The sequence below is a fragment of the Rhipicephalus sanguineus genome, chromosome 2 (assembly GCF_013339695.2).
Source record: "Rhipicephalus sanguineus isolate Rsan-2018 chromosome 2, BIME_Rsan_1.4, whole genome shotgun sequence".
Classification (NCBI taxonomy): domain Eukaryota; kingdom Metazoa; phylum Arthropoda; class Arachnida; order Ixodida; family Ixodidae; genus Rhipicephalus; species Rhipicephalus sanguineus.
In genome coordinates this window covers 57278971-57291313 of record NC_051177.1, presented here as the reverse complement: position 1 = coordinate 57291313, position 12343 = coordinate 57278971, and the positions used below count along the sequence as shown (strand labels likewise).

Here is a 12343-nt window from a genome sequence, read left to right as displayed (position 1 = left end):
TCGGAAGGAGCGAGCGCGCGCCTCCAGACCGGCCGTGCACTGGCCTAACACTTGCAAGCAGCTGGGCTCTGATGCGCTTTCCGCCGAGCTTCACACCTCGCACCTCCTGGCGCGCCCCTCATTGCTTCGCCCTTTCCGCCGAGCCTCACACTCACCTTTCTTGGCGCGCCTCCCATTGGTTCGCCCCTTTCCACCATGCTTCACTCGCGCGCCTCTCGGCAACGCACCTCTTTCCTTTCCGACACTAGGCCTCTCTCGGCACGGCGCAGCCCTCCCCCTTCCTACCGAGCCTCACTCTCCGCCACACCGCAGGGCCACGTGATCAGCGTTACACCGCCGTCTCCGGCGAAGGGTCGACTCACAACAGCTTCACTGTTTAAGAAATGGTGTACCGAGTTACGAAAAACGACTACTGATGTAACAGCATTGGATATTATGTATAGTGGCCTGCTTCTTTCCATATGTGCGTGTGTGTGCATATTATATATATATATATATATATATATAGAGAGAGAGAGAGCTTGGTCCTCGGACGTGCGATATCGCATACGCGTAATTCGCATGTCATAGTCAATGTGGAAGGGCAGAGTCCCGCCCAACGGCAGCGACCATATGGAGAAGCTGCAACGGCGGAAACGCTGGTACCGCATGCACCGAGGACTGCGTTTGAAAAACAAAAGGAAAATATGCACACGGAGAGATAAAACCGCTCCGACGCTGCCGCGGCCCGACGGAGGCAGCTGTCACGCGCGCGCACCACGCGCGGCCTGCCAGGACCGCGCGGTGCGCATCTGCGGCTGTGACGCGCGCAGCCAACAGCCGCGCTCTGCAACGCTGACACGCAACGCAGCTCGCTAGGCACGCACAGAGACACGCGCACTCGGATCAAAAGCGACGGCCATCAGGCGTCTCTCCGAAAGTTTAGTGGAGGTCAGTGTGTGAATGCGCCTACACCGAGCCCATAGAACATTTACCAAGACGGTGTAAGCTTAGCGAGTTGGCTAGGGTTTAAATTTAAAGCAGCGCAAAAGACAGAATCACAAGGCAAATAAGACCACAGTACAAGGCAGCGCAAAAGACAGAAGCACAAGACAAATAAGACCACAAGACAAGGCGCTTGACCTTTTTTTGTATTGTGCTTCTGTCTTTTGCGCTGCTTTAAATATGAACATTTACCAATTACTTAACGCCCTCACTCACTCACTCCCTCCCTTTCTTTCTTTCTCTCTCTTCTTCCCTTATTACTAAAAGCATTTGCGTAAAACTGCGCAGTGATGTAGTTTTAGGTAACCCATCCTGCGTTTCCCTAGAATATAAGACGCAGCCATGAGCCGTCAAACAGTGGCTTGACACTGCTTTCATCTCGCCATCCTCGGAATGAATGAAAAAAAAAAAGAATGAAATAAAAAACTTGATTGAGTGACTGAATGATGCGCTCTGCAACTTATACGGTATCGTGCACGCCTGCTGGGATGCAAATGCTGCCACCACCAGGTTCTTCATGTATCGCTCTCTGTGTATTGGTAGTAGCGTTTTGATTAAAGGAAAGACGCTGTATGGAGAAGGGGTTGGGTCTTTTTTTTTTTGTCGAGTCCGAAAGAAAACAAGTGCAAGTGAAGCAATAACGTGCTCCTCACGACGGCCTGCCTTTAGTCCCCGGCTTTGGGAAGGTAAAGGTGAGACGTAAACAAGTTGTTAAAATCCAGCATTATAAATGTTCGGCCGCCATTATCGTCAAAAACCTGCATGGCCACAAGCCTGCACATTAATGAATGATGGGATAGGCCCGAGTAAAGTCGCTAGATTTTCCCCTGTTTTTTTTTTTTCTAAAAATCTAGGGACTTTAGGTCAGAGTGATTGTAGGTATGGGATAGATAGGCAGCCCCTCTTAGATGACTAGAGGGGGGGGGGGGGGGCACCCTGCCCCTTGTGCGCTCGCCTATGCTTCACTCCTTTGTATTCCTTCACAAATCCGTTCGTCTACGAGGGCTTCGGCACGTGTAGGCCCCGAGAATAACAATAACGTGGGCGTGGTGGTCCCCTCCCCGAAGCGCCGGGCTCCAGTTGCCATGCTGCGGACATTCACGCAAGTACGCAAAGGGAGGCCGAATTCAAACGTAAGCTGCATGCATGCGCTTACTTAATGCCACTTTAAAGAAACTATTCATCTTTAGTGTTTTCCTGCAAACCCATATATATAAATGTCTTCGGTCATATGCCGACAACTCCTCCCCTCTAGGCTCGCTTTCGCCAGGACGGCACAGTTTACGTGCTCCTATATGCAAGCAGCGCGTACTCTTTAGTCGTCACGTGACATCGAATAACAAGAACAACGCGGCAACGAAGGTACGCCGAATGACGAATGCAGCGAGCAAGCGGGAATGGCGTGATCCGGCAGTTGCGCGGTCGTGTAGCACGAGACACTGTCGCTACTTGATTGAAACCAGAGCACAGCAGTGTACACAAACAGCTGTTTATATTACACACATGCGTATACCAGTAATACGCTATATAGCGACGCTTGGGGAACGACAACAAAGTATTGCAAGTGCCGGAGGGAGTGCCTATATAGGTGGATAGCTGATGTATAGCGTGCTTCGGCTCCTATACACGGAGCACGCGAGGAGCATCTGGTGGGCAACGCAGTATGAACCTATAATACAGCCAATCGCAAGAGTTTTCGGAGCAAGGAATTCGCCAGAAAGTTTTTCACAAATTCGCCACTATACTATACTCCTGGAACTTACGTGTAGAAACTGATAACCGCGCGTATACAGGGAAGCGTACGTCCCGACCATTCCAATTCGAGGAGCAAGCACTGATTGCGACAAGATTGTTTCTAAAACAATTCTAGGATTTTACGTTCGAAGACGAGTGTGGGACTCCGGGTTCACTTTGACCATCTGGGGTTGTTCAACGTTCACCTAAATTTAAGCACACGTGTGTTCTTTGCATTTCGCCCCTATCGAAATGATGCCATCGAGGCGGAGTATCGAACACGCGTTCTCGCGCAACCCCTATAGCTGCTACCACGGCGAATCATCCTTCATTAAGCTCTGGTGGTTCTTTATTGGGCGAAATCGCTGAGCAGGCTTACTGCTAATAAAAGAAAGAAAGAAAGAAAGAAAGAAAGAAAGAAAGAAAGAAAGAAAGAAAGAAAGAAAGAAAGAAAGAAAGAAAGAAAGAAAGAAAGAAAGAAAGAAAGAAAGAAAGAAAGAAAGAAAGAAAGAAAGAAAGAAAGAAAGAAAGAAAGAAAGAAAGAAAGAAAGAAAGAAAGAAAGAAAGAAAGTGTAGCAATCTGGTCGCCGTGTTTAACTGCTCCACTACAACGAAAGTCCAACTCAAGGCATTGACGACCTTTGTCTGCTCTGTAATGAGCGCTAAAAGATACACTTCCATCAGCCATTAGAAAAGCACGCGCACAAATTTCCATTCGCGAGTTTATAGCCACTCAACGTCCCTTGACGGACATGCAAATGTTCCCGAGAACGCATATGTTATTCAGCCTGAAAGCAGGTTGGTGCTCATTCATATGCCAAGCTCGATCGCACACACGACACAAACCAATATCGGGCGTGCATCATTCATATTGCTTTTCGGTGTATGTACGTAATCTTTTTTTTTGCTTTTACCTTGTCACGCGACGCGATATATACACGGGCCAAGCAGTTCAATTCTGTTCAGACTGCGGCGTGGAACGACCGCGAGATGCGAAACAAAACAGAACGTATATATATGAGGAAAAGGCATGTATAGATGACTAACCGCGCGAGCTGCGAATAAACATCGACGACCGGCCCGCATATCGGCGCGATCTGAATACCGCGGCACCGTTTCGACGGCGGCGAATGTAATAATGGAGATGCGGCGGCGCGCACCGAAATTTTCTGCAAACGCTCAAGCACAGAGGAGGAATGGCGTGCATGTACGCACAGAAGCGCAATAAAATCGAAAAGCCGCGCCCCTGAAGCTGAAGCGTGCGAGTTTCGTTGACGCTCGCCGATTAAAGGCGGGCACGCTTTTCCTGTCGCGAGCTTAAAGGACCCCTGACACCAAAATTGAAACCTCGAGATCTTTGTGTTGTTTGACTTTCCTGTATACGGGGGCACATCTGACCGATTATTAGTGACGAACGTTGCCTTTAAGATATCTTAATTTGGTTTTAAAGTAAGCGTGAGTGCTCACTTGAGTTGGCTGCACCTTGCGACATCCTGGTATGACGTAGATAGAGGCCCCGTGTGACGTTCCAAGTGTAAAGCAAGTATTGTGGACGTCACAGAAGCTTTGCGGGGCGCACGTGCACAATACGACGACTGGCACCCGGTGAGGCCTATTGTTCCGCACCCCGCTGGCTCTGTTGTCGGGCTGCTCTCGAGGTAGTTTTCGTGAGGGGACACGCGCTTAACAGGTTTAACCCATACCGAGGCACCCACATACTTTCAATCTCTACCGCGCTCGGGGCCCCGATTTGAAAACCGCGCTGTCAACGTCACCACAGCTTGAGTGCACGTGGTCTTTGACGCTCCCCCGCATGGGGCGCCAGTTTCTTGTGGTTTTTAGGCGGGCGTTTTGAAGTGATGCTAAAATGGTCACAATTAACTACGCTAGAATTAGTTGTACGATACGCTAGAGCATTTACGATTTAATTTAGAGATTACCAGACACAAAGCTACAAATTACAGCCAAAAAGTCACCAACAAAAATTTCGCTGTCAGGGGTCCTTTAATCGCAAGTTTTTTAGTTCAACACGGCCACCGCAAAACCTTGCTCTCTGTCCCTTCTCATAAAGCCGCATTCGCACGCGATATGCCACTCTTGAAATCAACAGCATTTTGGCCTAGGGAGTACATAATATATACCTTCTTTTCAAAACATGCCGTTTCAAGGGCAAGTGACGAAGGATGGAAACTCTATACGGCCACGTGAACATTGAATAAGAGTTCTACGAGCACGGGCGTGTTTGGTAGGCGTAGACATAGGCGTGCGCAGGGGGGGGGGGGCAAGGGGGCGAGAAGGGGGGGGCGCATAGTCAGCCCTATACATTGTAGGGGGGCGAGAAGAGGGACGCAAAGGCAGCCGCATACATTGACATGTTAGGGAGGGGGGCGCTGCGACGAACCTTCGCCCCCCGTGAAGGGGAACCCTGCGTAATAGCACGCATATATATATATATATATATATATATATATATATATATATAACCTAGACTGTAACATAGTAACACTATATACTCTCAGCTGCTTACAACAGTGCATACGATGACGCGCGTTATATCCTCCGCGAGTTATGTATATACAGACGCAAGGTTTGAGATTGGCTATAGTTGGTAATCCATCTTCAACAAACAGCGCAGGAGCGTACTTGTTGAAGATGGATTATCAACTATATAGCCCAATTTCAAACACTGCTTATGTATTGGGCACGAGGCCCACCACTGGAAACACGAGCGCTGCAATCGCTGTGACGTGCAGGATTGGATCACGTGGTCTCACCTCACTCTGGAGAAGGGAAGCGGACGGTTGAATGCGTTGTTTTTAACCACGATTTCATGGCGTTTTCTCTTTTCAACAGCATTGTTTTGCTCTCACTTTATGTCTATGAAACCCCAGAGGCTACACAATCCGGAAAAGTGCAGTAAAAGTCACCGGCGGCCTGGTACTTTTCTGCTCCGTGCCACAGCGCGCCAGGCGTGAGCTTTCACATACACCCTGCTTTGCAAGAGCATGATGCCGCTGTCACCTGTCTTTTTTATTGTTATTTCTAGACCATGGGGTTAAAAACTTAAAATGGACACCGATCACGAATGTTCACATAAAAGCAAGACGTTAAGTTTCTGCTCCCGCACGGGAGCCTTGTTCACAACGATATATGAATTCGTAAACAGTCCGGTTATATATGTTTTAAAATATGACGAACATGCGTGCACGTGTGGAAAGTTGCCGTCATTACGTTTAAGCGTGTTCGCCGTTGTCCGGATTGTCAGATTCAAAATTAAGTCGTGAAGTCCAGTTATTTTCTCCCTCTCCGCTATTCTTGCCATATTCCACTCTATTTCGTGGCCAGTTGCTTCTGCGTGCTCGGCCATTGCTGTTCGATGAAACCTTCTTTCTTACGTCGTACATGTGCTGCTTCAATCTTTGCTGAAGGTTACCTGTCTCGCCCCTCGGGTGTCCATTTCAATTTTCCTCATGTGACACTGATTCACTTTCTAACAGCCGCAGCGAAGTGCCATACTACTTATCAATGAAGCTGTAAAGGCTGGACGCTGGTATTTTAGCTGAAACGTAACATTGCCATTTAGACCACGGTAATCCACACCTTGCAGCATGCTCGTTCAAGTGCGCAAAGTAATACGGTAGCACACGGTGGATTTTCTATCGCAATCGAGCCCTATCGAGACCTTATCTTTCGATCGCGATTGACCCCTTTGTAGATCGAAGCTGGAGAACTAAGTCAATCATCGAAAAATTGTATCCCTATGTGGCCCGATGGCGATCGAAAGTGCACCGTGCGACAACCGTAGAAAATTTGCGCAATAAGGATCAACAGGTCAATACTAAGATCTTGCCGCAGAGAAACTTGTGCTCTTGTGAAATGTTATAACTCCGAATGAGGCACGCGCGTGCGTATGGCTCTCTTGCGTTTGCCTCCTATCATATCAGAAAGGTTGCGGCTGCATGCAGCTATAAGCATGCTTGGTTGCTTTCTACAAAACAGAGAATCCGCTTGCGTCGTGCTTCATAGAGGTATGTGTGCTAAACAGTAATGTAAAGGTGCGCATGCTTGTCGTGTCAGCAGTGGCCCGTTTTTAGATGCTAACATATAATGAATGAAGTTACATCGTTGCACACATTTCATGGAGCAAAAATGTTTGTATTAGATGAAGTTACATGGTTGCACACATTTCATGGAGCAAGAATATTTGTATTAGACGCAAACACGCGCTAAAGCCCATTTGATGCTTCAATTTGACACAAGATGGTTCGTCAGCTTCTACAAAAAGCGCGCTCGGCCCCCGTGGCTTCCATGTATAGGCGGCCACAGCAGACGACGTCGGCAGTCATGGGAGTTGTCTAAGGTATTATGTGGAGCGTAACATTTTTTCAGAGCAGGTATTTAGCACTCCGTATGATCAGTGGCGAAGCCGCCGCAGTATTTTACTGATTTAATCGAAGGGAAGTGCAACGATAATAATAAGGGAAACGCGAAAGCGGCTGTGTGGGAAGGGGCTGGCAGAGCAATCCAACCTTGCACGTCACAGGGATGCCGCCGCATGGTGGCGCCACGGTATGTCCTCGCGCCCAATATGCTTATCTCATTGCTTGTATATCAAACCTTGCTCTTGATATGCCTATCATGTATACAGACTATATATATATTAAAAGCCGTTTTCAGAGCGGGGTGCTTAGATTGAGTATATAGGAGTGGCCGCCTTATAGACCTTCTGGATGACGCATGCTGCGGATACTCGGCTGAGACGCTGGGAAACGGACGTCCTGTATTATGTTCTCGAGCATCAATTCTGCAGAAGGCCGCAAGGTGGAGCAAAAGTTCATAAAAAAGAAGCAGCTGTCATCCATCCGTTCCACGGAGTTACAGAGAGGATATCCCGTACGAATTTAAAGGAAAGCAGGTCCTACCAGTCGACAAGAAATCCGCCCTGATAGAGTTACCGCCCCGGAAGGGGGTCGGTCCCGGGTTCGAATCCCGGACTAGGACGAATATTTTTTCGTCAACTGGGAAGCTTTCTTTCAGAAAATCGCATGTGGAATTCATCTGTAACGCTCCCTGCTATACGAAGAACGGGTGGTTGAAGATTTTTTTTCCTTCGAGATTTTCGCAACAGTCAGAAGCTTTAAAAGCCTCTTACTCGTTTCCCCCTCCCCCCACCTTTTTTTCTCTCTAACTGAAGATGAAGACGTGCGCAATGACCGAGTAAAAGCCGAGCATGTATCGGGCATGTGGAACCAGCGGATTTACTATCAACTCTTCGCGAATTTAGTTGCATGTATAAAGCTGTGTGGAAAAACACGAAGATCCCTCCTCACTGGAAGAGAGACCCGAAGCGACATAAACTTACCAATGACAAAAGAAAGTCAGGGCTCAACAGAAAATACAGAGCGCGCTCCTTAATAAAGATAACGAAGGCAGCGCACACAAAAAGTTCTCGAAGCATAACTTCTTTGGCGAAAAAAATTTTGTTATTTCCTTAGAGCAACACCATCAGTCAGCAAAGTACAATGAATCAAACGGTCCGTTATGCATTTGCCTAAGACGACTCGCACGCGAAAGCCATCCTTTCCTTCTCAGTCGTTCGTACTGCCCCCATTCCCCCCCCCCCCCCCAAAAAAAAAAAAAAAAGAAAGAGAAAACTTTCTACGCCCAACGTGTTCCTACACTGACTCTTGGATCGGAGGCATTGGAAGCTTTCTTCACCTTACGTTGTTTTACAGTGCCTCGGGGATCGGCCCACCTTTGACCAATGATGTGATGACGTCATTTGACGTCATGATAACGATACAAATTATGGCGACCTTCGACGTCATCTTGTGATGATTTTTTTTTTTTTTTTGCACAACTCGTGTTGGCGTCGCCGACACCGACGGTCGCTTTTCGCGTTTCATGAGGCGTCTAAGCCTTTCGCCTTAATAAAGTTCAATGTTGATATAATCTATATAGTTGGTGCGCAGCTATCGACATTAGCTCTTCTCTTTTCGCTCTTTCCATCTTTCTTTCTCTCTCTCTTTCTTCATCGTTTAACCTTTGCGACAGTAAGAGAGACAGCGCTCCCCGTCAGCTTCGAATGTGGGGAAATTGAGAGGCCCTGTCCACTGCACTTTTGGTCTAAGGTCGGACGCATTTAGTGCGGCGAAATTTCGCTCTCCTATTTCGGGCTCGTAAAACTTTTTTTTGTTTCTTTTTGTGGTCGGGTGGGCTCCACGCGGGAAAAGCACGCCCCGAAACTTTCCCGAGAAAAAAACATTCTGCTTCGCCATCAATCGCTTATACGATCCCAAGAGGCACTTTTGCGATGCTGCACTGCAGAAAACGACAAACAAAGAATCGGGTAATGATCGCAGTCGAACGACGGTCCACACGAAAAGAGAGAGAGAGAGCGGAAGGGAGGGGGGGGGGGGGGAGAGGGAGAGACATGCTGCCATAGGTGGTGTTGATGCTGCCCGCGGAGTGAGCGCCGTCCAGGCATTGCGAAACGTCACTGCGAGACAGACTCTGTTGCGCAGCCAGGAGCTTTTGGTTTCACATGTCCACATGAAGTATGTAACAGCATGTCATTTCGCAAGTCGAGACGGACTCAATAAGCGGAGTGGGGGGACACTGTGGCTCACTGGCAATCATGGCGACGGTGGCTGCAGGCCAAAATAAGTGCGATCGAGAGACGGGCGTAACTTCAAGCCAAAAATAATAATCATGCAATAATCCTCGGCGAGTCAAGAGCCACTCAGCAAAAAAAAATGTACGAGTGAACTTCATCAAGCTTCAAGGTCAAATATTTTCTCAGAAAAAATGACATGCAGTCAGCTTCAAAAGTTTAAGGACCACGAGACATAAGAAAAAGCTGAATATTCCTGCTACTTCGACGGGGAGTCTTCAACGGAGATTTCCGGCCTGTTCTAAAACACGCTAGCAGCATGTACTGTGCATTTCAACCTAATAAAGTGACAAATTGCTGAGAAAGATAAAGGTTTCAGAGACCTAATGCTCTCTAAACTTTTGACGCCAACTGTACAGCCTGAGCTTTACTAGGGGAAGAGAAAGTGTAATGGTTGCAGAGTTAGTGAACCAATTTTGAACATGTCCATACGCCTCTCGACGCTTTTATTGAAAGTAAATGGAGATCGGTGTATGCGAGCGGTATCTATAGACATCTCGTATCGATTCGCTGCTGCGAATAAACTGTGCCGCCTAACTTGACTGAATAGCTGAAATGTGGAAACCCCCCGAGCGTTTCGTGCCTTTCTACATCGATAGGAAAGGAGATTAACCTCAGATCGCCGGCCGCTCCCAAACGGAGGAAATGAAAAGACTGGGCACAATGATGGTCTCAGTAACGCAGCAATCGTGATATAACGCTGAGCTCCAGAAAAATAAAGAAACGAAAAAAAAAGGTCACACGTAAAGACTTTTGCCGACAAAATTCTCTATTTTCGCAGAACAACCTGCCGTTTCAATTACCTCGGCGGATTTTTTTTTTTTTCGAAGCGTCTATGTTCAACGCTCTTTGTTTCGCTATGACAAATCAGTCGATCGACCTACAAAGTTCGCACAAAGCTCTAATAATAATAATAATAATAATAATAATAATAATAATAATAACAATAATAATAATAATAATAATAATAATAATAATAATAATAATAATAATAATAATAATAATTTCTCGTGTTTTGTGCGCGAAAACCCACGAAATTATTACGCCGTATAGTGGCGGAGTACGGATTAATGTCGACGTACCGGTGTCCTTTAACGTGCGCCTGAATATAAGCACACGCACGGCTGTTCTCTGCATTTTGCCCCCCATTGCAATGCGGTCGCGGTGACCGGGAATCGAACCCGCGCCCTCGCGCTTAGTACCGCTAAACACCTTCCATGCTAAGATATGCCACGGCGGGTTCGCAGAAAAAACTCTGCTCCCTCTTAAGCTGACCAAATATACAATGTATGCGGATACTACAAAAATTATCGTCGAATTTTTATGACAGAGTGTTAAAGTAGCCACGCCTGAGCATTAAAACAACAAGAGAAACACGTGTAGTCACAGGAACGCATGCTTTTTAAACGCGCCCGTTTGCTAACATCAATAATGCGATCAAGTTATAACTTTAGCTGATGCGGTATACGCTATGACCAATATTTTACTTACAATGGCCACTTAATTATTGATATCTCATCAGACTCACCGACTTACTTTACGACCTGCGTCTGAATTCCACGCGATACTTCGAACAGGTCGCTACACACGGCGTATATAAGGTCGGAATTCAATCGATCGACTAACCAATCTGCATCGCAAAACAGACTACACGGCATCGATCAACGAGGCACGTGGTTTAGCATGGAGACAAACGATATATGCGCGCACGATTCGCAGAACAATACAATGAACGCCTGCGAAGTCGCGCTTGACCTTTCGAGTTTGGCGGTTTGCTGCTTGCTTTTGCTACACCAGCTATATACACTAGACAAACTTTCTAATTACGTTTCACGTACAATGAATTGGGCAGTCCTGGAGGAGTATCGTGCAAACAAAAAGAAGAAGGAAAATAACTGCGTGTTCGTTCCAAAAGGCAGGGAACACCGTTTCCGTGCGACCTCGCAGACGATCACGGGGTATGGAGCAACAACTGTTTGCGGGAATCCCTTCGCGGTAGCGGATATGAGAAGGTTTTCGCATTACAGATTGCAAATGCAACGAAGAAGCGCGACTGAGAGGTTTGGTACGTCGATTTCTATTCAAACAGGAATCCCACATAATAGAGTTCATTGGATAGCATATTAAAAGTAAGTTTCTATGCGTGAAAAGACAAATTTTTATACTAAAAAAAATGCGTCATATTAGAACTAGTTAACTATAGTTCTTTAAAACCTCTAGAATAACAGATGATGTGTACCAAACCTGACTATTTGAAATGTGAATTGAAGTCGGAGCCAAGGAACGACGAAATGAGGTCGGGGAGATCGTTAAATTCTGGAACATGGGCATCGTTCCAGAAGTTCATCAATTCACCGGGGTGGGGGTAGTACAAAAAAAAAAAAAAGACATGTTAGGAAGCCTACCTTAGAAAGCCCTGTTGCAATCGCAATTCATTTTTATTTACTTACGACCTGCCAGAGAGAGCTTAAGCGAGTTCTTTCATTATCCCTTTTTTTATTTCTGCGGTCTATAGGAGACCGTATGCAGACGGTCACAAAAGCTTATACGGAACACAGGCGAATGTGAGTTCCTCTACTGCTAAAGCACGGCGTTTCTAATTGAACAGACCGCTGCCCATAAGCTTAACGGATACTTTCTCTACGTCTTCTTTTCTTTCTTTTTTTTTCTTTAACGTATAAGTACGTGTCTGGAAAGCTTCCATTTATTTGCTAAATCCTATAGTCAGAGTTCTCGCGTTCTATCGAGTCCGCTCCGCTTCGTTAAATGACTTCTCGCATACCTAAGCGCGGAACTAATTACGCCAGGTTCACTGCTCGTATGTTTCGTTAGGCTATTCGCCGCCTGCACGCGTACAAAGGAACGTTCTATTAATTCATTCAGGAGGAACTCGCGCACATATTTGTCGAGTATACATAGTTATACTCGTGCTAATAGTTAATGCTATAACTA

General features: G+C 46.7%; 1 protein-coding gene across 2 annotated transcripts in view; it reads right to left on the bottom strand.

Moving 5' to 3' along the window:
• Positions 1-12343, bottom strand: part of LOC119383013 (neurobeachin) — a 292413-nt gene that overhangs the window by 276504 nt on the left and 3566 nt on the right. The window lies entirely within an intron of this gene.